Here is a 25010-nt window from a genome sequence, read left to right on the forward strand (position 1 = left end):
GCCATAATGAAGACTGAGTCAAATAGCAGTTGAGGAGAAGGAAAAAGTAACTAACCATTAGGAAAGTTCCATGAAAAACTAGGATTAAATTAGGACTTGAAGAATCAGTAGGATTTGGATATGGAAAGGAGGGGAAGAAAGGTTGGGACAAAATTATTTCCAAAATTAGGTCCAAAAGCTAAATTGAAAAATAAACAAATAATCAAATGGAGGGGAATGAACTCTTCCCTCCTATTCATGTTCACATTATCATCTTAGAGATATTTTCACTATATCCCCGATTATACTCCAATAAACCATTTTTGTTTTAAGTTTCTTGGCATCTTAATTCAATGGTCAAAGAGATTTGGATTAGCTTACTTCTAAATTCCTTTTCTATCATAAATTTTAAGAATCATGGGTCATCAATAAACTATTCAAAGGACTAATGATATTCTATTTTGAAATATAATTTTGCTGGTTACGTGAATAATTACCTCCTGATTTATCTCTTTGCCCATTCAGCAAGTTAAACCTCAGTGAACCAGAACTGTTAACAATTTTAGGATTAGGGGGTTGCTCATATAAAGGGTGGGGACAGCTGGAGAGATGTCTGGTCACATGTCCCTTTGACTGGATATGTGTGTAAGAGACGTCCTTGGCTGCTGGTCTGACTGTTGATGGGAAGCAAGACAGTGCTTGGGTTTAGCTAAGAGCTTAGACTCAGAGAAGCCTGAGTTTGAATCCCAGGTCTGTTATTTATCTACTTTGTGACTTTGGCAACTTGACCCCTGTAGGCATCAATTCGCACATCTCTAAAATGGAGGTGATAACCATTGTCAGAGTTGTGGGAAGGATTAAAAGGAACAGTGCCTGTAAAGTATGCAGCCCAGAGTCTGAAACACTAATATACAATGATAACAATCCAATATACAATGAAAATGGGAAAAAAGTGCATTAAAAAAAACCCCGCAAGTGCATTATCTATACTCATCAAAGGGTGCATACCCTTCCTGTTTCAATGCTTCTTATCACTGGATTTTGCATACTACACACTAAATCTATTGTATTAGTTCTTACTATGTGTAAGTGAGATGGAAATTTTTCATTTCTGGCTGGGTACCTTGCATTTTAGTCCATACATGCATTTCAAGTTCAGGACAAACAACACCACAGAAAAGGAACAGAAGTTTAGGTTAATACCATAGTAATAAGGGGTTTTAATTGGCATTAATTTGATGTATCAATTATTTTTCTTGTCATTTTCATTTTTCTCTTCAACACCATAGACTAGAAGGAAATCGGCTTCTTTGTGAGTGTTGCTCCAAGGACAGCTTCTCTGTGGTGCTGGCAGCAAGTCACAAGTCAAGGCCACGAGGGGCTAAGAGTCTGGCTAGACAGAGGCAAGGTCAGACAGGTGAAAAATGCCTACGGGGCAAGGGGTAAGAGCTATGAAGGGTAGCTAGGGTCTGAGATGGGTCTGAGGAATTCTTCCCACAGCATCAGACCTCATCAGAGGTCGGATCTCAAGCAGAGGGCAGTGTCTTTCTCCCTTGTGGTGGTCAGGAAAGGCCCACTGCAGCAATTACTTGGACAGTGGCCTGACCCAGGGTGACCACACGCTTATGGCCCAACCCGGACACTTCAGGGAGCAGCAGGAGGAATTATTAATCACTCCTCTGAGACAACTGGTGCAGCCAGGACGGTCCCAGGTAGACCAGAACCCGCAGCCTCTCAGCCTGGGACGTCTTCCTCCTTTTCACTTGGAAGCAGACCCATCTCCTCAGCCCCATGTTGCCTGAGAAGTCCAGCCCTCAAGTTCTAAGACCCCACCAGTTCCCAAAAGCTTGCTCTCGCCCCATTTCTCTTTCTTAGGGATGGATGTGAGGAGCCTCTCTCTGCCCCTGGACATGTCCACTGCTCTCCAGCAGTCCCATCTCAGGGCTGGACCCAGGGTGATGAGAGGAAGGCACAAAATTGCATCAGGAGGTGCTTAGGAGGTGAGGAAAAGCTCAGTAATCAAGACAAATCATATTTCAATGCAATGTTTTTAAAAATCAAAATTAATGCAAAAAAACTATGATGAGCAGAATATCAAAAAATTCAAATAAAGACAGGATCAGTAGCAGCACCGTGCCCAGCCACGCAGGAGCCTGAGGCAAAAGGAGAAACCAGTCATACTGACCTTTCTTTAGTTAAGATCTTGATATTTCATTCACTGAGGACTTTTTCACTGATTTTTTTTTTTTTAATATTGGATATTATTTATCTTGATGAGTCTTTTGGCACCTTCTTCAATTTTGTCCCTAAATCTAGTGCTTCACTTACCTCACCCAAATCCTGATGCGGAATTCTACTTAATTAACAATAGCTTCCACTAGCAGGTACTTGGTGGGAATGTGGCCTTGGGCTAAGCGCTTTGCTTGTTGAATTCTTCCACAATCCGCATGAGGTAGGGACTCCTGATGAATCCTGCCCTCTTGGTCATCCAAAATTCTCACTTTCTTATAGAATAAATTAAGTTTAATGCTGAAAGAGCCACTGAAACATTCTAATCCTCAGCTTTCTTTATTCACATGAGAATCCTGATGCATGTTAGAGTGGTTAAGTGACTGGCCCAGGGTCACACAGTTGCTTGAGACTAGCATTAGTTCATTCACCCGGCAAATGTTTATTGAGCATCTACTCTGTCCTCTACTGTAGACACTGGGAATAGAATAACAACAACAGCAACAGCAACAACAACAAAAAGTGGCGTCCCTGCCCTCCTGGAACTTACATTCTAGTGTGGGACAGCAGTTAATAAGCATAGATATACATAATCAGACAAGGATAAGAGCTATGAAAAAAATGAAGCAGGGTAACGGGGAGAGGAGTGATGGAATGAGACTTTAAGGTAAAGGAACAGGAAGCCACGTGGATGGGATGGGGGTGGTGAGAGCTAGTTCTAGGGCAAGGTTTCCCCACTTTGACGTTACTATATTGACATTTGGGGCCGGATAATTCTTTATTGTGGGGACTGACCGGTGCCTTGTAGGATGTTTAGTAGCATCCCTGGCCTCTACCAACTTGATACCAGTAGCACCGCCCCCAGTTGTAATGACCAAGAATGTCCTCAGACATTGCAAATGTCCCATGGGGAGTAAAACTGTCCCCAGTTAGAACCGTGGGTCTAGCCACAAAGACAAGTGCAAAGGCTTTACTAAGTCATGCTTCCCGTAGCTCAGCACCACAGGTCAATCCCAGCCAGCCCTGAGCACCCACTACCTGCAGAGTCAGCACCACCAGACACACAGCTTGTCTCTCATTCATTTCACACTGGCTGCTGGCTGTTGGCCTCCTTTCATCCACAAGAGTGAAAGCTCCCTGGGGGCAGGTGTCCAGCCTTCGCTCCTCTCTGTTCCTCAGAGGCCTGGGCTCTGTACATGGTGACTGTGTCTGCACAGTCCTCTCTGCCCCTCCATGCTGGAGACACTCTCTGAGGGCTTGGGGCTCAGGCCAGCTCTGGAGGACAGTGTCCCTCCGCCGCAGCCAGCCCACGCTCTCCTGTGAATTCCCCTCTGCACATACTTAAGGCCATGCAGCTTTCACAAGAGGGGTGGCATGTGATGAAAGTTCACCTTCCACTCAATTAACCTTGAGAGAGAAGGTTTTTTTTCCTTTTCGCCTCCAAGAGACTTTTTTTTTTTTTTTTTTTTTGATGACCTTTTTGAAGCATCTTATTTTCTGGGCAAAAAGCCAAAGCCAAATGATACATTCTCTTCCCAGCTGCAGGGCTGTTGCAGATTTTCAAAGCTGAGGTAAAGACAGCCTTTAGAATAAGTGCAAGGTGGGCAGTGAGGCTGGGAAATGTGAGAAAATGCCTTATTATTCCAGCCAAGTTTTGCCTGGAGGGATGGAGCCTTCACGGAGCATGAGCCTTCAGGACCCACGAGATGCAGAAACCTGGAGACCTCAGGGCTGCCAGGCACTCCCCCCAATTAGGGAGCACACATGAATACAAATTTAAAAAATCAGTTCCACTTTGGGTGAAAGTTGAATATTAATAAGTCATAACAAAGCACATCTTGCATAGTACTTTGCAATACCTGGAGAGTTTTTTTCACATATGTAATCTCTCTGAGTCTCAAATTCAGCTATCAAATAAGATTGAATCTTATTTAAGACTGAATCAGCAGAGTAGAATAAATAGTAATAGCCCTTTTTTTCAATGGATTTGATGGACAATGGTCCCCAAAAGCTCCCCTACCTGACCCCAGATGTGCAGCTCTCTGGTGATGGGTTTAGAGAGGAACAGCATATGCCTCCTCTCCCCCTCCCCCCATGGGGAGCTCCAAATTCAGCTGCATGTATGTTCAGAAGGGAAAATAAAAGAAAGCACCCAAACCAGCGCCATTTCCTCGTGGCCTCACCTTTGGCAGCTCTGGTGGCAAAGTGAGTTTCCTCAAAGTGGCCAGGTTTGCTTTGCACCACAGTTTTGCCCCATCTCTCTGAATTCCAGAGTCAAGTTGGGACACTTCTAGAATCCTAGGAGCATTGTTTGAAAGCAACAGACTAGAGAGTCACTGGGTGGTGGCTTGTTTCATGGGGAGCGGTAAGTTGTGGTTGGGAGTCAAGAAGGTTGAATAAGGTAAAAAAAAAGGCAGAAGAGTCTCATGGTCGAGAGCACAGTCTCAGGAGATGAGCTGCCTGGATTCCACTTCTGGCTCTGACACCTACCATCCACTTGACCTTGGCCAAGTCACTTTACCTCACGGTGCCTCCATTTTCCCATCTGTAAAATGGAAATAATAAGAGTAGCTTCCTCCTAGGGATGGGAGGAGAAGAGATTTCTAGGATTCAGATACTTTCTGATGGAGACCTGGTATCAAGAATCAAAAGTCTCTGAGAGGGGGTCAGGGAAGCTGAGGACATGGACCAGCGAGCTCTCCCTAGAGAGACCTATTGAGAGGTGTGCTGAGGGGCAGGTGCAACGTTGGGGGATTGCTCTTGATGTTGAGGGGGCTGGAAAGAGCCTACACTGGGGATTTCAGGGCGATAGATGTTGAAGAAATGCCTGCCAGGTGGAGGCGCTGCTGCCTAACATCTGTCTTGCTACAGCCCCAGCCAGGAACTGAGCAGCGCAAAGGGGCTTCCTGGAATGTTTGCGGCAACAGGCACTAATGTAAAGGCATCTCTTAAGTCCCGGTTCTTATCATTAGTCTCCATTTGCTGTCACAGGATGAAGGACTGGTGATTTGTGTCCCATGAAAATGTTCTTCCCGGAACATTAGGGAAGAGAAATTGGCATTACAGAAAAACCCAGAGCGGTCCCACAGCTTCTGGGCAGAGACCTCCCCACTCAGGGGGTGATGCTCAGGAATATAAGCCTTCCCTTTGGACTGTGGGGGCCCCGCACCTCAATCTTTTCACACCTCGGCCCCCCACCCCGCAAAAGAGTCTTCTTTTCTTCCCGACATTAGACTTGAAATGATCAACCAGCCTTGTGTTGATTTCATCAACACCTCTGCTGACCCATCAGCCATTTCCACCTCCATGAGTTAAGTTAGAAATGGAAGAAAGCTTAGAATATTTCTAGCTCAGCTTCCTTTTTCTGCAGAAGAGCAGGCTGGGACCCAGAGAGATTTTCAACTTGCCCAAGAGCACACTTACTAGTCATGTGACAGTCCCTGAGTCCCAGCGTCCTCATAGGTTTGTGGAGCTGTGACAGCAGAGTAGGGGATGGTGGGGGGAGTCATATCTCCCAAAGTCTGGATGGTCTGTGAAGTGACCCTGCCCCATAACCTTTCACAGTTCTGGTAAAGTTAGAAAACCTACAAAAGGTTTGCTGTAAGTCAATATCCTGATGTACAGAAAGCTATATCTTGGGTACAAATGACAGTGAAATGGGACAATCATACTGAGGTGCTCTGTGTATAATGGGGAAGAGCTGAGCTGGGAGAACTGTGTGTGGCCATTGGTTCGGGGCTGGGGCTGGACTGTGGAGATCCCTCAGTCTGTCGGCTCAGCACATCCACTAAGTGAGTGATTCTGCAAGAGTACTTGTCGAATCCAAACTCCCTCTGGCAGCGAAAAGAGCTCCAGCCCAGGTAGGAGAAGCTAACCTCTCCCCAGGGCTCCCTTCTCCCAAGCTCCAAGCTAATGAGTGTCTTTGGTGGGGACAGAGAGGGTGGTCTAGTCAGCCCCAAAGGGAGGTGTCATGGAGACTGGGCATTCTCTGAGCTCTGGCCACACCTTCACAAGACCTCCGTGTATTTGACCTCCAGATGCTCTTGAGGAGGATAAACACTCTGTCCTCAGTGTCCTCACCTCCCTGCTTCCTAGAGACTTTGTCCTTCAGAGAGCTTTCCCACTTGGCCACACTGGGGGCGGTCCTTGCGATGCTGCACAAATGCCCTGTGTGTTGCCTGCAATGAGCTGTGTGCCCTTGAGTGGGTCACCTACCAGCTGGGCCTCAGGTGCCTCCGCTATGAAAAGAGGGAGGTGAGCAGCTGGACGGGAAGCGCGTGGAAGGCCAGGACGGCAACTTGCAACCTTCTATTTGCCTCACCAGGGCCTGGTACACAAGCGGGCTCAGGAAACATTCAGGAACCTGGGAAAAATGCAGCCCCCTCCAGTACTGAAATACGGGGACTAGATTTGGAAGCTAGAAGCTCTGATGCTTTGACCTCTGGGTGGCTTTGATCATGGCTTTGAAGGAAGAGCTCCCCTTTAGGAGAACATATAAATTAAGTGGTGAAGGCCACCGTGACCCAGCTACAAGACACAAAACTGAGCTTGAGGAATTTCGCAGAGCCCTGGAGACAGCTGCATGCAACCCTGCTCATCTTCTTCCTCTCACCCTCGGCCATTTCCAAGTGGGCACAAAGTGCTCCCATGTGCCCCCATCCAAGCCCATCTTCTTCGGTCAGTGCACTATATTCTGGACTCTTCCAACTTCTTGGCTTTCTCTAAGACAGCGCCATTGGGTTCTGAGGGATTAAGAGGCCATTTTCATGAAGATGTGGTTGATCTAGTATCTTCTCAAGCATATTCTTTTCTGATAGGAAATGATGCTGCCTTAAACCAATGACGGTTCAACATGGCACCATTTTGGGCAGCCACCAAAGTCGGGTAAAGGAGAGAACATAGAGGCTGAGAACCTCACTGATGGCACTCTACAAATCACACACTGACTTTTCACCTCTTCTCTCTACCACCACCTCTGGGCTGTACCCTCTTACTGAAGTCTTCCTATTGGAGTGCCATCCCACATGTACACACCAGGGTTCCCCACTCCACCTTGGGGTATAGCCAGCCCAGAATTTGTGATTCAAGGGGACTTCCTGACTGTTCCTGAAAGCCCTCCTCGATAGAACTTTCCTTTGCAAAAATTCCAGCTTAGAGGAAAATGGGGTTGAGAGGTGTGGGCTGTAAAAAAGCTAAGAAAGCCCTAACAAAGTTTACTCAAACCATAAAGAAAATATCAATAACAGTTCACATCTTAAATTACTAATAATGGGTACTAATATGTTCTGTGCTATTAATTCCTTTTACCATCTCTCCCTCCCTGGACATTTTTCACAGTCTCCCTCCCCTGCAGCTTTAATGAGATACTTGTAAATTCATTTTGCTTTGTTGCAGAAAATATTCACCCTAAGAAGCATTCGGAATGCGTGGGCCTGGTCCTTGTGTGTCTTTAAGATTTTACTGGCTCCTGCCTCCTGAGTCTTGCTGTGTGATTCAGAAGCTGGAGAGAGAAAAGGCTTTGGCTTGCCTTTATTTAACTTATTTGGAAGCCAAATGGATATTTCTCAAACATTTTCCCAATACCTAGTGTCCTAGGACCAATCTTTCCCTCCAGATTTCACCTCCCACCTCCTTCACAAAGGCCATCTGAGGCCAACATTATTTTCTCCAGTTAACTTTATTGTCCCCCAAAAACTCACTCCTTGCTTCTGCCCACTTTACCCCTATTTTCTATTTCCTACTCCACCCTTTCCAAGTCCTTCTTCTTATTATTATTCCTGACACTGACAACTTGCTGGTCTTAGGTTGGTTGCAGAGCAGACATGCAGAGGTAAATCAAAGTGTGCTAGAAGTTTTTGTTGCATTGGGGGAACTTGCATGGGGGAGAGCATTGCTGTGGTCCCTCTCAGAGATGCTCCTTTGCATGAAGGGACGTTGAAGAATGTGAGGAGGAATCTGAGTGATAGGGTCATCTCCAGGAACTGCCGAGCTTGGGTGCAACTGAGCAATTGATTAACGAGAATTGCATTTTTCTTTTCTCTCCTCTGCTAGGAGCAGCATTCTGAGCCATCCTTAGGTAGCACCAGACTAATCTTTTTATAGGACCTACTCTGCTTTATTTTTGTCCCTGAGACCTATCCCTCAACTCTGCTAGGAAGCCTCACACAGATATTTGAGATCAAAGCGTCTTCAAGAAGTGGTTCTGAAGCAAAATCCCTCTTTTTAGTCAGAGCCAGCCTCATGTTTGGGCAGAACCCACCATTGCTTATGTGATACAGCATGAAGAGCAATAAAAAGAAAAAAAAGAGAACTTTAAATCCCATTGGAACTTATTTCTCTCACAAGTGCCTAAAATTACATCAACTGAGAGTAAGAGTATACTTGGGTGAGGTAGCATTACTTATCTGTAGGTTTTTTAAGACAAAAATACAAAAGGAATTGTGACCCATGAATTTTTCATAATTGCCGTGAATTAATGCTAGATTGTTTTCCTCCCTGGGAAAGTCTGAGGTGATGTGGGACACTGGGATCATTGCAGGGGGAATTAAAAAGGGAACATGGGTGGGATTAAAATATAAACACTACTATATAAAAAATAGATAATCAACAAGGACCTACTGTATAGCACAGGGAACTATACTCAGTATTTTGTAATAACCTATAAGGGAAAAGAATCTGAAAAAATAGATATATATGTATGTATAACTGAATCACTTTGCTGTACACCTGAAACTAACACAACATTGTAAATCAACTATACTTCAATTAAAAAAGTAATTCAACAAGGAAAAAAAAAGGAATGTGGGGCAGGAGGGATACAGGGGGTTGGGGGAGAAAATGCAAGAAACAGACTTCCATTTTCCCAGGCGCCAGTCTTACCTGCAAGAAACTTGGCTCTCTCAAATCACCCGAAAACATCAAGTTATTAAAAAAGTGACAAACCCCAAGTGAAACAAATCAATGTTTCTGTTTTCATAAATTCAGAGAAAACAATATTTCTTTTTCCCTCTTCAGTAGTTTCAAACACAGGGCAAATATTTTCATACTACTCCATAAATCTGGAGTCTGCTGAACTATAGGGAATTTTCTCTTCAACTGTCCCCCATAACAGCATCAAAAGGGAAAATAAAACTTCAGTACCAAAGGCAAAGACTTTTAGAGCCACTGACTGGCTAGAACCAGCCCTGGTTTCCACTGAGTCTCCAGCCAGGTGTCCGCATTCCGAGCAGGTGAGGGCTTGGCAGGCTGTCTAGCAGGGCCTGTAAATCCCCTGGTTTTCGGGCCCCCTCGTGAAGCTGCCAGGCAGGAGGTATATATTGTCCACTAGAGCCTGAGGGCTCTGAGATATACGGTTTGAAAGGGAGCCGAGGAAGAGTATAGTCAGGGGAGTTGTTCTGCCTCTGTGACCGCTCCAGGTAATTGAAACGTGTCCCTTTAAGGACTGGGACCATGCTGAAGTTTTCATTATTTAGCAGGAAAGCTTTCTAAATGGTAGTGTGTACCTCCTTGAGAGCAGTGTGGTGGAAGAGCTTTGGAAACAGGCGGCTTGACATTTGAGTCCCAGTCCTACACTTAAACTATGAATAAATCTGCAGAGGTTTTGTGTGAAGGTTTTTTGTTTGTTTCTAACATCTTTGGACTTGAATTTCCTTACCTGCAAAATGGGATAATGCCTAATTCACAGATTTTTGTGAAGTACAAATGAGACATATAGCAAACTGCTTGTCGCCTACTAAGTGCTCAACGTATGATCTCTGTTATTATTGTTGACATCATTGTGATTATTCCACCCCTTTTAAAACAAAGCATGCTGAACATGCATTAACTTCCTGTTTCCCTCAGGGTGATTATATTTGATGTGTCCATTTTTATAATGTGCTGTGATACAGAATGCCCTTGGGAGCCCAGGAAGCACACGATCATGCTCAGCCCCCATTCCCCGAGTAAAGAGCCCCATCTGCTACCACTTACGCAGTGGCTCTGCTGTCCCTCCCTTCCCATGAGCCATGGATCACAAATTCACCGCAGTGAATCTGGGTTCACTCTAATCTGGGTTCCCTGGAAGCGGGGCATACTAGGAAGCAGCAGGGAAGAGCGGTGAGGAGCCAGGATGAGCCTGTGGTTAGAAGGCCTGAACTCCACACTCTGCTTCCTCACCCAGCAGCCAGGTGGCCTTGGCCTCCCTAAGCTTCAGGGAAACAGACAACAATGATGGCCTCAACCTCGTGGGGGCGGTGGCGAGGATTAAGGGAGACAATTCATGTGAAGCCTCTGACATAGTGTCCTGTGCATTGTAGATGCTCAATAAGTGACGGCTTTTATTATTAACTAAAGGACACAGGGGAACATCCAAGGTCATTCAACCTGCCACTTTGCACTTGACCCAACAGTGAGCCACGATCTGGTCATAGCCAGGTCTGTAGGGTCCTCTATTACCCTTCAGTCATCTTTTGTGCACACTCTGTTTCCTCTTGGGTCTTCCACATGCTGAGTGAGGCAGAACCACAGTGCATGTAGGTAAATCCCCCCTGTGAGCCTGAGGCTGGTGGCGGGTCAGCCACGAACCCCCGGGCACCAAGGTCTCTGAATAAGCGAATGCAGCCCCAGGAGCACAGTGGGTACGGCGGAGCCTGCCATGCAGTGAACCCATGACACACACCAGCCCTCAGGGAAAGGCTCACTAAACAGAGTAAGCTCTTTATGACAGGGCTTCGCTTTAGATTTGATGAAAAGAGTATCCATGCTCAGAACCAGCTGAGAAGGCTCAGATCAGCCCAAGGTGACTAGCGCTGCCCAGCCTTTTCTCAATATCTCTGATAACCAGGATGCTTCATGAGGTTAGTTGACTGGTTGGGAGAACATATTTTTAAATAAATGAGATATCAGAAGACATTAGAACTCGAACACCTAATAACCGAGTGACCTGGGCAGAATCATTTGTCTTTCTGGAGGGTGAGTTTCCTCCTTGTTAAAGGGTAATAACTACCAGGCCTCCCCAGCAGGGGTGCAGGGCGCAGAGTAACGTGGGGCCTTATCAGGAACCTGAAAACCTGAGTTCCTGTCTGACCTTTTCTACCAATTAGCTGGCTGACTTTGGGTAACTTTCTCAGTCTCACTGGACCATGGATTTTCTAGCTCCAAAATGAGGGGCTTGGCATAAATAGCCTCACAAGTCCTTGTCAACTCGGAAATCCCATTGGCTTCTGAGAGAGAGTGGCAGGTCATAGCTGTGACTTGGTTTACAGAACTGTACAACATCCTGTAAATGTAAGGTCCGCTCCTAGCCTGGTGGTACCAAGCACACTGTCAACCTTTATTGAAGTCATGTGGATGAATTAGTTATAATATTTCAATTAAGGTAGGTTCAAATTCTACCCTTTGAAAAAAAGAAACAAAGAAATTAAAAATTGGATGTATGCTATGTTAAGGTATAGGGGTGTGTGTGTGTGGGGGGGGGGGGGTGGTAGAGGCACTGTGTACCATTTACAATTTCTATTTTTTGCTGCTCATTCCTCACCACTGTGAAATGCTGGAAAGTCTGGAGGGACATTTGCAAGTCTGCCCAATGTCAATTCCACTCGTAGAGCAGTCCATCTTCTTTGGAGTGTGTGACCTTTGCAGGTTGTCACATCCTGGGCACGGCCCCAAGCCGTCCTCCAAGGGAGCTGGCGTGGAGGAGAGGACCTTGAGCTGCGAGGCAGGGCAAGCAGCAGTTTCCGGGCCCTGTGCCAACCTCCAGATAATTGCCAGCAGCAGGAGAGAGCTGGTGAGGTTGGCAGAGCCTGTCTGAAAGATCAATGGTCCCCTTCTCACCACTGCAGCATCATGGCAGGGAGGAGAGCTGGGAAGCAGAGATGCATGTGGGGAGGCAGGGAGAAGGGAGAGTCAGGATGAGGGAGACCGACGGAAACAGAAAATGAAGGGAGAACTCGAGAAACATAGAAAAGCCAGAGCTGGGATCACAGAGATACGAGCTAGAGAGAAAAAAAACAGTACATAGAATAATACAGATGGATGAGACCCAGAGACCAAGAGAGAACCGCAGACACAAAAGGAGAGGAAGAGAGCGAGCTCTGTCTTGAAGCGGCATTGCATCATTTTCCTCGGGAGCTGTATGGGGATCAGCGAGAGAAGTGGAGGCTCCAGAGCCAACTGCATATATGTGCAGAGGGGAAAATAGGAGAAAGCACCCAAACCTGCTGCACTTCCTCATCGGGCCTCATTACTGACAGCTCGGGTGGCAAAGGGAGTTTAATGCAATCACCAGTTTGCTTCACATTCCAGTTTTGTCCCTTCTTTCCCAGGACCAGGCAGGGCAGTGAATGGCGGAACATCCATGGCAGGGCTCCCACCTCTGGCCCAGGAGGTGGTGGAGCTATGGCAAGGGGTGGACTCCAACAGGGGAGAAGCCATCCGGCTGCTTGGCTGGCTGAGAAGCGGCCATACAGGGGTGAACCTTGAAGGGGGTAGATGTGCTGGAAGCTACATCACTAGGCAGGAAATGGAGATCATTGTCAGACTGTAAATAACAGAGACCTCGACTGGATAGGAAATGGAAAGAAATGTATCCTCCTAGCTTTCTAGGTACCTAAGACCTATCAGCAACAACAATGACTAACATTTATTGAGCACTTAACTGTGGGCCAGGTGTTGGGCTAAGAACTTTGCACAAGCTGTGTATTTTGTCAACCATACCATGACAAAGTCTGTCATGTTTTAACCCCACTTTGCAGATGAGCCCTGCAGCCTGATTTCACGTGCTTGTCCCAGTGAGGCCAGATCTTACTGGTTTGCACCAAGGTGCACAGACTTACTCATGTATGATAATATTCCCTGGCCGTCCACTTTGGTGAGACTGTGCTAGAACTTGGTTGGTGGGAAAGTATGGTGGTGGTGGGTGGAGGTGAAGAGGGGGCAGAAGGAAAAGATGATGGACAATGACAAAGAGAGACAGGAGAGCTGCACTCAAGGGCCTGGCGTCTACTGGGGGATAGATGGTGTGTTCATTAGTAGCTCTTATTAATACGAGTTGCTGAAGATGAAGGCTGAAAGAATGTGCTGAGTCTCCCCAGGTGCGACAAGGCCTGCCACACGGCATGAGATCCTTCTGAGCCAGGCCTTGAGGCGTGAGTTCAAAACATAAGATTGTGAAGTCAGAGAGAAGGTGGCTTCCAGATGGATGGAATTGCCCAGGCAAAGGCACAGAGGCTGCAGAAATAGGCTGCAGTTGGGGTAACTTATCTCCTACTTTGAACAAGCAGGGGAGCATAAGAGATGAAGCTAGGTGGGTAAGTTGAAGTTGCGCTGAGGGGAGGGTTAAATTCAGATGCAGTGGGCAGTGATGGAAGACGTCTGGGAAGAAAGAGAGCTAGCCTAGCCCTCTGCATGACCCTGTGAATGAATGCATGGCCACATTCCCTGATTCTTTCACTCAACAAATATTCCTCAAGCACCCAAGGCATGCTTGGCCCTGTGAAGACAGATGGGCACATCAGTGAACAAGGCAGGCAGAGTTCCCTGCCTCGTGGGACTCTCATTCTTGCAGGGACACATGCATTTTGTGCCTTATCTGCCAATGATCAGACAGTGGCCATGTGGGCAGGACTTTTATGGTTCATAAGCAGATAGGAATCAACCCCCTGGTAGACCCCAGTGCTACATTGGAAAGATACTAGTTCTTGGGCAGCACAGCCAGGGACTTCTGATAGGAGAAGTTACAGACAGAAGGGATTATATTAGCAGGACTCTCTTGGTTGCAATTAACAAATTAAACTGGCTTGAGCAGTAAAAGGTGATTTATAGGCTCATGTAGCCAACTCCAGGAAAACCAGGGGTGGGAGCTGGCTTCATGAATAACTAGATTTGGGGATTTTAATACCACCCATCCCTCTATCTCTATTTACATTTCTCTGTGGATGTTATGTCATTTCCTCAAATTGGCTGTTGTTGAGGATTTGGCGTTAGCCCCTACAGCTTCATATCCTGATGATTCAATAGCCAGATGGGAAAGTTGGCTTCCTCTGTCCAGCTCCACTTGGAAATTCCTAGGGAAGGGCTCTGGCTGGCCTAGCTTGGGTCACAAGGGCACCCCTTGGGCCAATCTGATAGCCAAGAAGATGAGGTTCTATGATGCAGCCGGGCTGGTTACCTGCTCCCCTTTAAGGCTAGTAGAGACAGAAAAGGGAACAAAAATAATAGATATCTGCTACTAGGATTGTGACAACTTAAAACCCACTTTTTTTAATGGACAGTTATACTGAGGGATGACCCCAGCATCTCTCCAAAATACATAATAAAATGTCACTGTTACTCAATTAGTCTGGGGCATAAGTATCACTCTCCCACTCCACCCCCATGAAAGATAAAGTGATACCACTGAACAATTTAGAAAAAGAAAAAATGCAGTGTGAATTAACTCTCTTGGAAGAAGATAAAGTGGAAAATTTTAAAGATACAGTGCAGGGGTGGGGAGAGGGAGGGGAGAGTGGGATCATTCAGAACAAAACCAGGTACCTACAAGTTCCAGAGCTGCATGAACAGAGCCTCCTGCCTGCAAGCCCAGAGTATCAAGGCAGGACTCCCACTTCCTCTCCCACCAGCTACCACCCCCACCTCCCAGCAGGATTGGGAAAGTTGGTCAGGAACAGTGCCTTCAGCTAGACACTGTTCATTAGCTGAGAAGGCCAGCCCTGCAGGAAATCCCAAGCTGAGGAACAAGAACAATTTGAAAGGATGCAGGAGGCATTAAGCCAGAATGGTTCTCCAGGGGGTGGCAGGGCTAAGTGGAAACTCAGGCGAAGAAAACCAAAGGAAGTGGAGTGGGGCCATCATTCAGGAAAGAAAAAGAACACTTACTGTCAGGGGAGAGGGCAGTATCTTCACAAAGAAGGATAAAACAAAAGCAAAATAAAAAGACATTTTAACAAAAATCAATGTTTTAAAATACATAGTCATACTTCCAGAGAGAAGTTCTAGAAACCTGAGGTAGAGACACAGCTTTCTCTGATATAAAGAATATTGGACTGGAAACAGAAACCGGGGGTCTGGCCTCACTTGCACCAGTGATGCACTGACTTTATTTCCTTGTTTGTAAAATGAACTGACAATCCCCATCTTGCATATGACACAGTATCATGTGGGGGTCCACCGAGATGATGGATAGGGAAACAGTTTTTAAAATATTAAACAACTCTATTGTAATTAATTAGGCTAGGTGAATAATTAGAAAATGACAGAAATTGGGTCACTATAATCCTGCAAGGGAGGGGGCACTGAGGAAGGCTGTTTAAGGCTTAGGACTCAGGTGAGCTGGCATCCTGCTAAAAGACACAGATAGAAGCAACAGATTCTGTATGTTTTAAAAAGCATATATGATTGCTGAGCACCTACTATATTCTTGGTTCCTTGCAGGATGTCAAGGACAATGTAGAAAAAGCACAAGATATCATTCCTGAGGCTTACTGTCTATCAAATGAGATAAACATGTCCAAATAAATGCAATTCATAGCACAAATTATGATAAAACCAAGCTGGGTGTTGGTAATAAATATCAAAAGAGCTCGGAGTAGAGATCATGGGCTAGTGGGCCGTGTAGGTTGCCCTTGTAGTTGTTCTTGAAGCAGGATTTGGATGTGTAGACAAAGAAAGGGGAGAGAACATGAGGAAGTTAATTAAGGTGCATGTCAGCAAGGCCATAGTGGTAGCATGTGTGCATGGCATCGTTGGAGGGATGGTTGGTGTGGCTGAAACAGTGTACGAGATGGGAGTGATGGACAACCATTTTGGAAAGGGCGTCATGTCCAGTTGCAGAAAGCTTCGACATCAGTTGAAGGAATTGACTGTAAAAGAAAGGGAGCCTATTGGAGACCTTGGAGCAAAGGAGCTAGCTTGACAAAGTGGTGCTTTAGGACGACGGGGGCTGGCGTAGAATGCTGAATCAGCAGGAGGGGTGAGACTGGTGGCAAAATACTCAGCAAAGAGCACTCAGGAGTGCAGGGGGTGATGGTTGGGTGTTACAGAGGGAATGGGAAATAATAGGGAAAGAGATGGTAGGACTTAGTACCTAATTGCATATGAAGAATGAGGGATGATATGGAGTAAAGATATCTCAGTTGCCTCAGTCCTAAAGAACTGGGTTAGTTATAGTGAGGGGTCAGTGTGCACTAACTGTGTCCTGTCCCTGGCAGAGGTTGGAGGCAAAGAACTTTTCCCAGAAAAGTGGCATGATCATGGAGTCTTAAAGTTTACCTCTGCCTGTATCAGCTGGAGTAAAGAGCATTCAGAGAAAGGAAACAGCATGGGCTGAAACAAAGGCAAGGAGGTGTGGAAAAGAGAACTCCCAGTTGTGGGGATGTCTCTGAATACGGGAAGAGTAGAAGACTGGAGACCTAGGCAGGGTCCAGAGCACAGAGTAACTTAGTCTTTATGCAGTGTGTAAGGGGAGCTATAGCAGGACAGAGACCTTGTCAAATTTTCTTGTAGCCATTTGTACAAATAGAAGGAGTTGAAAAGGATAGATAGTCCCGAGAGAAGTGTAATGTGACTTAAAGCATTCTCTGATTGAAGTCTGCCCTAGTGACTGCCAGGCATCACGTGGCTGGTTGCCAGGCCTCACTTGGGTGTATACCTCCTCGTGTACCCCAGCCCGAGCCGAGCAAACGCTCGCCCCACTCACTCTATGTCACAGCATGGCACTGAATGTGGGGCAGCCACGACCAAAGAGAAGACTCGGCTGTGGACACAGAGGCGACCTAGTCCTAGGGCAGAGCCTGGCTGGGGTAGCAGTAGCCACTGTTGGCAGTTGCTCAAGCAGAGCATTAGAAGCAGCCCAGAACTCTGGCAGCAGCCCCTCAACCACAGTTTCTGCCCTGATATACTCTGAGAGTCCAGGCAGGCCCAGCCTGCCCTGTGATGTTTCTCCACAACAGGGCATGGGCAGCAGAGGCTGGGGGCAGTGATGTGCTCTGAGGGTCAACAGGGACTTGCACCTAACGCTGCCCAAGTCTTCCTCTGAGCATAGCCAGGGAAACAATTGTGGACACCTGCACAGGCAGCACACTGGAGAAATCTTGGCCCTCTGTCTGTGGCTGACACAAGCAGAGAGGCTGCCTGAGCCTCTCTTGTTTCAGCACTCCTTTGCTGTGGGGCAAGGGTCCTGGTGCTGGGAGAGGGGAAAACACACACTTCAAGGAAACAGAGCCAGCTTGGGATCAGACCCCACCCCTGATAGGGTGGTGATGGCCACTGAGCAGAGGGGAAGTCCTGCCTCACACCCGGTTCCAGCTTTAGCCCCTCCATCTCCAGCCCCACCCCCCACCAAGGTGATAGCTGCCAGCACACCCTGAGGAAAGATGTGACTTGTGTCATGTCAAATCCAACTCTCCCACCAAAGGCATTGGGCACACACAGTCTGTATAGTGATGTCCACACATAAGAACAACCATTCAAGACGACAATAGGTAACTGTTTCACCTGAATTCATAGAGACAGAGAAAGTTAAAGCAAAATGAAAAGGGAGAAAAACTGTTCTCAATTGAAAGAGCAAGAGAAAAACCCTGAAAAAATAAATAATGAAACAGAAATAAACAATTTACCATATAAAGAATTCAAAGCATTGGAAATAAAAATCTTAGCTGAATTATGGAAAACAATAGATGAAAACAGTGAAAAGTTTAACAAGGAACAAGAAAATATAAAAGGACCCAATCAGAAATGAAAAATTCAATAACTGAAATAAAAAACACACTAGAAGGAATGAATAGCTGAATAATTGATACAGAAGAAGGCATAAGTGATCTAGAAGATAGAATAATGGAAATCACCCAATGAGAACAGCAAAAAGAGAAACAAATTTTTAAAAGTGAGAACACTTTAAGAGATCTCTGGAATAACATTAAGTGTACCAACGTTCAGATTATAGGGGTCCCAGAAGGAGGAGAGAGAAGGAGATCAAAAATGTATTTGAGGAAATTATGGCTGAAAACTTCCCAAACCTGAAGAAGGAAACAGATATCCAGGTATAGGAAGCATAGAGTGTCCCAAACAAATGAACTCAAACAGACCCACACCAAGACACATCATAATTAAAGTAGCAGAAGTTAAAGATAAAGAGAGAATTATGAAGGCAGCAAGAGAAAAACAAAGAGTCACATACAAGGGAATTTACATAAGACTATCACAGGCCAGAAGGGAGTGGCATAATGTATTCAATGAGCTGAAAGGGAAAAAATCCTGCAACTTAGGACACTCTACCCAGCAAGATTATTATTTAGAACTGAAAAAGAGATCAAGAACTTCTCAGGCAAATAAAAACTAAAAGAGCTCTTCTGTACTAAATCTGTCTTAAAAGAAATTTAAAGGGTCTTCTCTAAGGGGAAAAGGAGTAAGATTCTATAGGAAATGGAAAATGTCACTAGGAAAGGCAAATATATAGTAAGGACTGAGGAGCAACCACTTAAATAATCCAGTAGGGAGATTAAAAGACCAAAAAGTTATAAAATCACCTATCTACAATAAAATGTTAAGGGATAAGCATGAAGATGTAAAATATGACATCAAAAACACAGAATGTGAGGGAGGGGAGTAAAAATGTAGATCTTTTAGGATGTGTTTGAACTTAAATGACTACTAGTTTAAAACAGGCAGATATAGTTATAGATCAACATATATGAACCCCATGGTAACCACAAATCAAAAACCTGCAATTGATACACAAAAACTAAAAAGAAAGGAACATAAGCTTACTACTAAAGAAAATCATCAAACCACATGGCAAGAAATAAAAAGAAGAAATAAACAGAGAAGAAATACAAAACAACCAGAAAACAAGTAATAAAATGCCAATAAGTACAAACCTATAAATGATTACTTTAATGTCAATGGACTAAATGCTCCAATCAAAAGACATAGGGTGTCTTTTTTAACTGGGTTAAAAAAAAAAGAGACCCTTCTATATGCTGCCTACAAGAGACTCATTTCAGAGCTAAAAGTTCACACAGACTGAAAGTGAGAGGGTAGAAAAAGAAAAAGATATTTCATACAAATGGAAATGACAAGAAAGTAGGGATAGTAATACTCATATCAGACAAAATAGACTGTAAAATAAAGGCTATAACAAAAGACAAAGAAGGGCATTATAAAAGGATCAATACAAGAAGAGGATTTAATGCTCATTAACATATATGCACCCAATACAGGAACAGATATACATATAAAGCAAATACTAGCAGATATAAAGGGAGAAATTGACAATAATACAATAATAGTATGGAACTTTAACACCCCACTGACATCAATGGACAGATGATCAGACAGAAAGTCAATAAGGCAAGAGCAGTCTTAAGTGACAAAATAGAGCAGTTAAACTTAATAAATATCTATAGAACATTATATGCAAAGAACAGAAGAATACATTCTTTTCAAGTGCACGTGGAACTTTCTCCAGAATAGATCACATGCTAGGCCACAAGACAAGTTCTAACAAATTTAAGAGGACACAAATTATATCAAGCTTTTTTCTGACCACAGTGATATGAAATTAGAAATCAATTACAGAAAGAAAAATGGGAAAAGAACATAATTGTGGAGACTAAACAATATTATACTAAAAAACCAATGGGTCAGGACTTCCCTGGGGACACAGTGGTTAAGAATCCACTTGCCAATACAGGGGACACAGGTCTGATCCCTGGTCTCGAAGATCCCACATGCCGCGGAGCAACAAAGCCTGTGCGCCACAACTACTGAACCTGCACTCTAGAGCCCATGAGCCACAACTACTGAGCCCACATGCCACAACTACTGAAGCCTGCATGCCTAGAGCCCATGCTCTGCAACAAGAGAAGCCACTACAATGAGAAGCACACACACCACAACAAAGAGTAGCCCCCACTTTCCTGCAACAAGAGGAAGCCCGCACGCAGCAACAAAGACCCAACACCAATAAGAAAATAAAATAAAATAAATAAATTTATTAAAAAATTTTAAAACCCAATGGGTCAATGAAGAAATCAAAGAGGAAATCAGAAAATACCTCAAGACAAATGAAAAAGGAAACACAACATTCCAAAATCTATGGGATGCAGCAAAAGCAGTTGTAAGACATGTTTATAGTGATACAGACCTTCCTCAAGAACAAGAAAAATCTCAAATAAACAACCTAACCTTCCATCTAAGGAAATTAGAAAAAGAAGATCAAGCAAAGCCCAAAGTCACCAGAAGAAAGGAAATAATAATCAGAGAGGAAATAAAATAGTGACAAAAAAATTGAAAAGATCAATGAAACCAAGAGCTGGGTTTTTTTAAAAGATAAGCAAAATTGATAAACGTTTAGCCAGGCTCACCAAGAAGAAAAGAGAGAGAACCCAAATAAATAAAATAAGAAATGAAAGCAGAGATACAATAACAAAAAATCACAAGAGAATATTACAAACAAATTGGACAACATGGAAAAAATGGACAAATTTCTAGAAGCATACAATCTGCCAAGACTGAATCAAGAAGAAACAGACAATTTGAACAGACCAATCACTAGTAGTGAAATTTAATTTATAATGTTAAAAAAATCCCAGCAAACAAAAGTCCAGTACTACCTGGCTTCACAGGGCAATTCTACCAAACATATAAAGAAGAGTTAATACATATTCTTCTCAAACTATTCCAAAAAACTGAAGAGGATGGAACACTCCCAAATTCATTCTGAGGCAACCATTACCCTGATGCCAAAACCAGATAAAGACAGAAAAAAGGAAAATTACAAGTCAATCTCTTTGATGAATATAGATACAAAATCCTCAACAAAATATTAACAAACTGAATCCAACAATATGTAAAAAGGATCATACTCCATGATCAAGTTGGATTTATTCCAGGGATGCCAGCATAGTTCAATATTCACAAATCAATGTGATACACCACATTAACAAAAAGAAGAATAAAAATCACATGATCATCTCAATATACCAAAAAAGCATTTGACAAAATTCAACATCCTTTCATGATAAAAATTCTCATCAAAGTGATACAGGGGAACATATCTCAGCATAATAAAGGCCATTGACAACAAACCCACAGCTAATATCATACTCAACAGTGAAAAGCTGAAAGCCTCTCCTCTAAATTCAGGAACAAGACAAGGATACCCACTCTCACCACTTGAAAGTCCTAGCCACAGCAAACAGACAAGAAAAAGAAATAAAAGACATCCAAATTGGTAGGGAAGAAGTAAAACTGTCACTATCTGCAGATGACATGGTACTTTATATAGAAAATTCTAAAGTCTCCACCAAAAAAACTATTAGAACTAATAAATGAATTCAGTAAAATTTTAGGATACAAGATTAATATACAGAAATCGGTTGCTTTTCTGTACACTAATAATAAACTATCAGAAAGGTAAAGTAACAAAACAATCTCATTTAAAAATCACATCAAAAAGAATAAAATACCTAGGAATAAATGTAACCAAGAAGGCAAAGGACATATACTCTGAAAACTATAAAACACTGATGAAGGAAACTAAAGATTATACAAAGAAATGGAAAGATATTCCATGCTCTCAGATTGGAAGAATTAATATTGTTAAAATGGACATACTACCCAAAGCAATCTACAGATTTAATGCAATCCCTACCAAAATGCCCATGATATTTTTCACAGAACTAGAACAAATAATCCTAAAATATATATAAAACCAGTAAACACCCTGAATTGCCAAAGCAATCTTGAGAAAAAAGAACAAAGCTGGAGGTATCACCCTCTCAGACTTCAGACTATACACAAAGCTACAGAAATCAAAACAGCATGGTACTGTAACAGAAACAGACACATGGACGAGTGGAACAGAATAGAGAGCCCAGAATTAAACCCACATGCTTATAGTCAATTAATCTATAACAAAGGAGGCAAGAATATGCAATGGTGAAAAGACAATCTCTTCAATAAGTGGAGCTGGGCAAACTGGACAGCCACATGTAAAGGATTGAAATTAGAACATTTCCTTACACCTTATACCAAAATAAATACAAAATGGTTTAAAGACCTAAATGTAAGATTTGAAACCATAAATCTCCTAGCTGAGAACATAGGCAGAACATTCTTTGACATAAAACAGCAATGTTATTTGGAATAAAAGCAAAAATAAGCAAATGGGACCTAATTAAGCTTAAAAGCTTTTGCACAGCAAAGGAAACCACCAACAAAATGAAAAGACAACGTACAGAATGGGAGAAAATATTTACAAATGATATGACTGACAAGGGGTTAATATCCAAAATAATAAACAACACTTACAACTCAATATAAAAAAAAATCCAATCAAAAAGGGCAGAAGACTGAAGAGACATTTTTTCAAAGAAAACATACAGATGGCTCACAGGCACATGAAAGGATGCTTAACATCACTAATTGTTAGGTAAATGCAAATCAAAACAATGAGAGATTATCTCACACCTGTCAGAATGGTGATCATCAAAAGGTCTACAAATAACAAATGTTGGAGAGGATGTGGAGAAAAGGGAACCCATGTACACTGTTGGTGGGAATGTAAATTGGTGCAGCCACTATGGAAAACAATATGGAGGGTCCTTAAAAAACTACACATAGAACTACCGTAAGATCCACCAATTCCACTCCTGGGTATATACCTGGAAAAATGAAAACACTAATTTGAAAGGATACATGCACCCAATGTTCATAGCAGCACTATTTACAGTAGCCAAGATATAGAAGCAACCCAGTGTCTATCAACAGACAAATGCATAAAGAAGTTGTGGTACATATATACCATGGAATACTATTCAGCCATAAAAAAGAATGAAATTTGCCATTTGCAGCAATGTGGATGGACCTAAAGAATATTACATCTAGTGAAATAAGTTAGAACAAGAAAGACAAATACTATATGTGGAATCTAAAAAATAAAAAATATGAATGTACATAGCAGAACAGAAACAGACTCACAGATACAGAAAACAAACTAGTGGTTATCAATAAGGAGAGGATGGGGGAGGGCAAGATAGGGGTATGGCATTAAGAGACTATGTACAGGGACTTCCCTGGTGGTGCAGTGGTTAAGAATCCGCCTGACAATGCAGGGGACACGGGTTCAATCCCTGGTCCAGGAAGATCCCACATACCAAGGAGTAACTAAGCCCGTGCGCCACAACCACTGAGCCTGAGCTCTAGAGCCCGCGAGTCACAACTACTGAGCCCGTGTGCCACAACTACTGAAGCCTGCATGCCTAGAGCCTGTGCTCTGCAACAAGAGAATGCACCGCAATGAAGAGTAGCCCCCACTCACCACAGCTAGAGAAAGTCCGGGTGCAGCAAAGACCCAAAACAGCCATAAATTAATTAATTAATTTTAAAAAAAGAGATCATGTATAAAATAGATAAGCAGCGATGATATGTTGTACAACACAGGAAATTATAGCCATTAGTCCAACTTCTATTATTATAAAAGATTTTATTACTATAATCTGTAATAATCTGTAAAAACATTGAATCACTGTGCTGTACACCTGAAACTAATATAATGTTGTAAGTCAACTATACTTGAATTAAAAAACAGCATTCTCTAATTCCTTTGAACTGAGGAAATTATATTAGTCTTTTACCTTTCATGTGTCTCTGCCTTTATTCTTATATGTGTTGCCTTTCAGTTTAATAACTTGCTGCTATATTCTTTGGTGCGTAAATACTCATAATATTTAGAGCAGTACTGCAGATTGCAATAAAGTTCCCATCTTTGTGTCATTATACTGTTTTGTGCACTGAATTCAACTTAATTTGATATGTCTGATATTAAAGTTGATCTCTAGTTTTTGTTTTTGTGTTTGTGTTTGTTTGCTTGATTGCCTTTGCCCATTAGGCCTCTGCCCATCCTTTTATTTTCAACTTTCCAGTCATTTTGTTTTGTCTCTTGGACACAGCATACAATTTTCTTTTTTGCTTTGTAATTTAAGCTAAGCATCTATTTCTTTGGATTGATACATTTTTTCCATTTATATTTTTTTCATTTGATAGGTATGCTTGGACTTAGTTGTAACGTTATATGCTTTCTGCTTTTATTTCACCTTATGGTCTGTGTTTTGTTTTGTTTTTAAATTTGGTTTATGTGGGGGTTCATAGTTATAGTTTAGAAATTTTGAATATTTTTCATTCTTTAAGTGGTTATCTTTATAATACTAAATATAATATACTTAATCATGTATATCCTTAGTAGCTATTGTCTATCACCATCTTACTGACAATTAAAGATTCTCTAACCTGGAAAAAAAAAAGGATGAAATTTACATATTTCTCCCATTTTTCATTTCTCTATTCTACCCAATTTTAGTTGTTGGTGGTGATGATGGTGATGATCATGATAGTTCTGCTAATCTTATAATCTCACAATTTTAAATACAGTTCCCTGTATTACTTGATTCATTAGACCTAATTGGTAGCTTTTGGCCCTTGGCTACCTCCCACCTTGTATCTCCCCTCACCTTCTGAATTTTGTCAGTTTCCATGTTTTTCATGGCATGACAGTTCATTAAAATTTACATTATTTTATGTAACCATAATTGCCACAGTTTTTTTTTGTCTTAATCCTAAACTAAATTGTTAAAAATGCAACACTTATCCTTGTGCCATAGTTTTTCCATCCTCCTTCTACTGATTGATTGAAGTTCAGCTCGTAGTTTACTCCAGACAAGATCCTGGTAACCACATTTTCTGGGTTATTAGATATTTGGTGCAGCTTTTATACTTGAACAAAAGTTTGACCATAGACGTTTTTTATTTAATTCTTAATGAGGTTA

The sequence above is a fragment of the Balaenoptera musculus genome, chromosome 14 (genome assembly GCF_009873245.2).
Source record: "Balaenoptera musculus isolate JJ_BM4_2016_0621 chromosome 14, mBalMus1.pri.v3, whole genome shotgun sequence".
Taxonomy (NCBI): domain Eukaryota; kingdom Metazoa; phylum Chordata; class Mammalia; order Artiodactyla; family Balaenopteridae; genus Balaenoptera; species Balaenoptera musculus.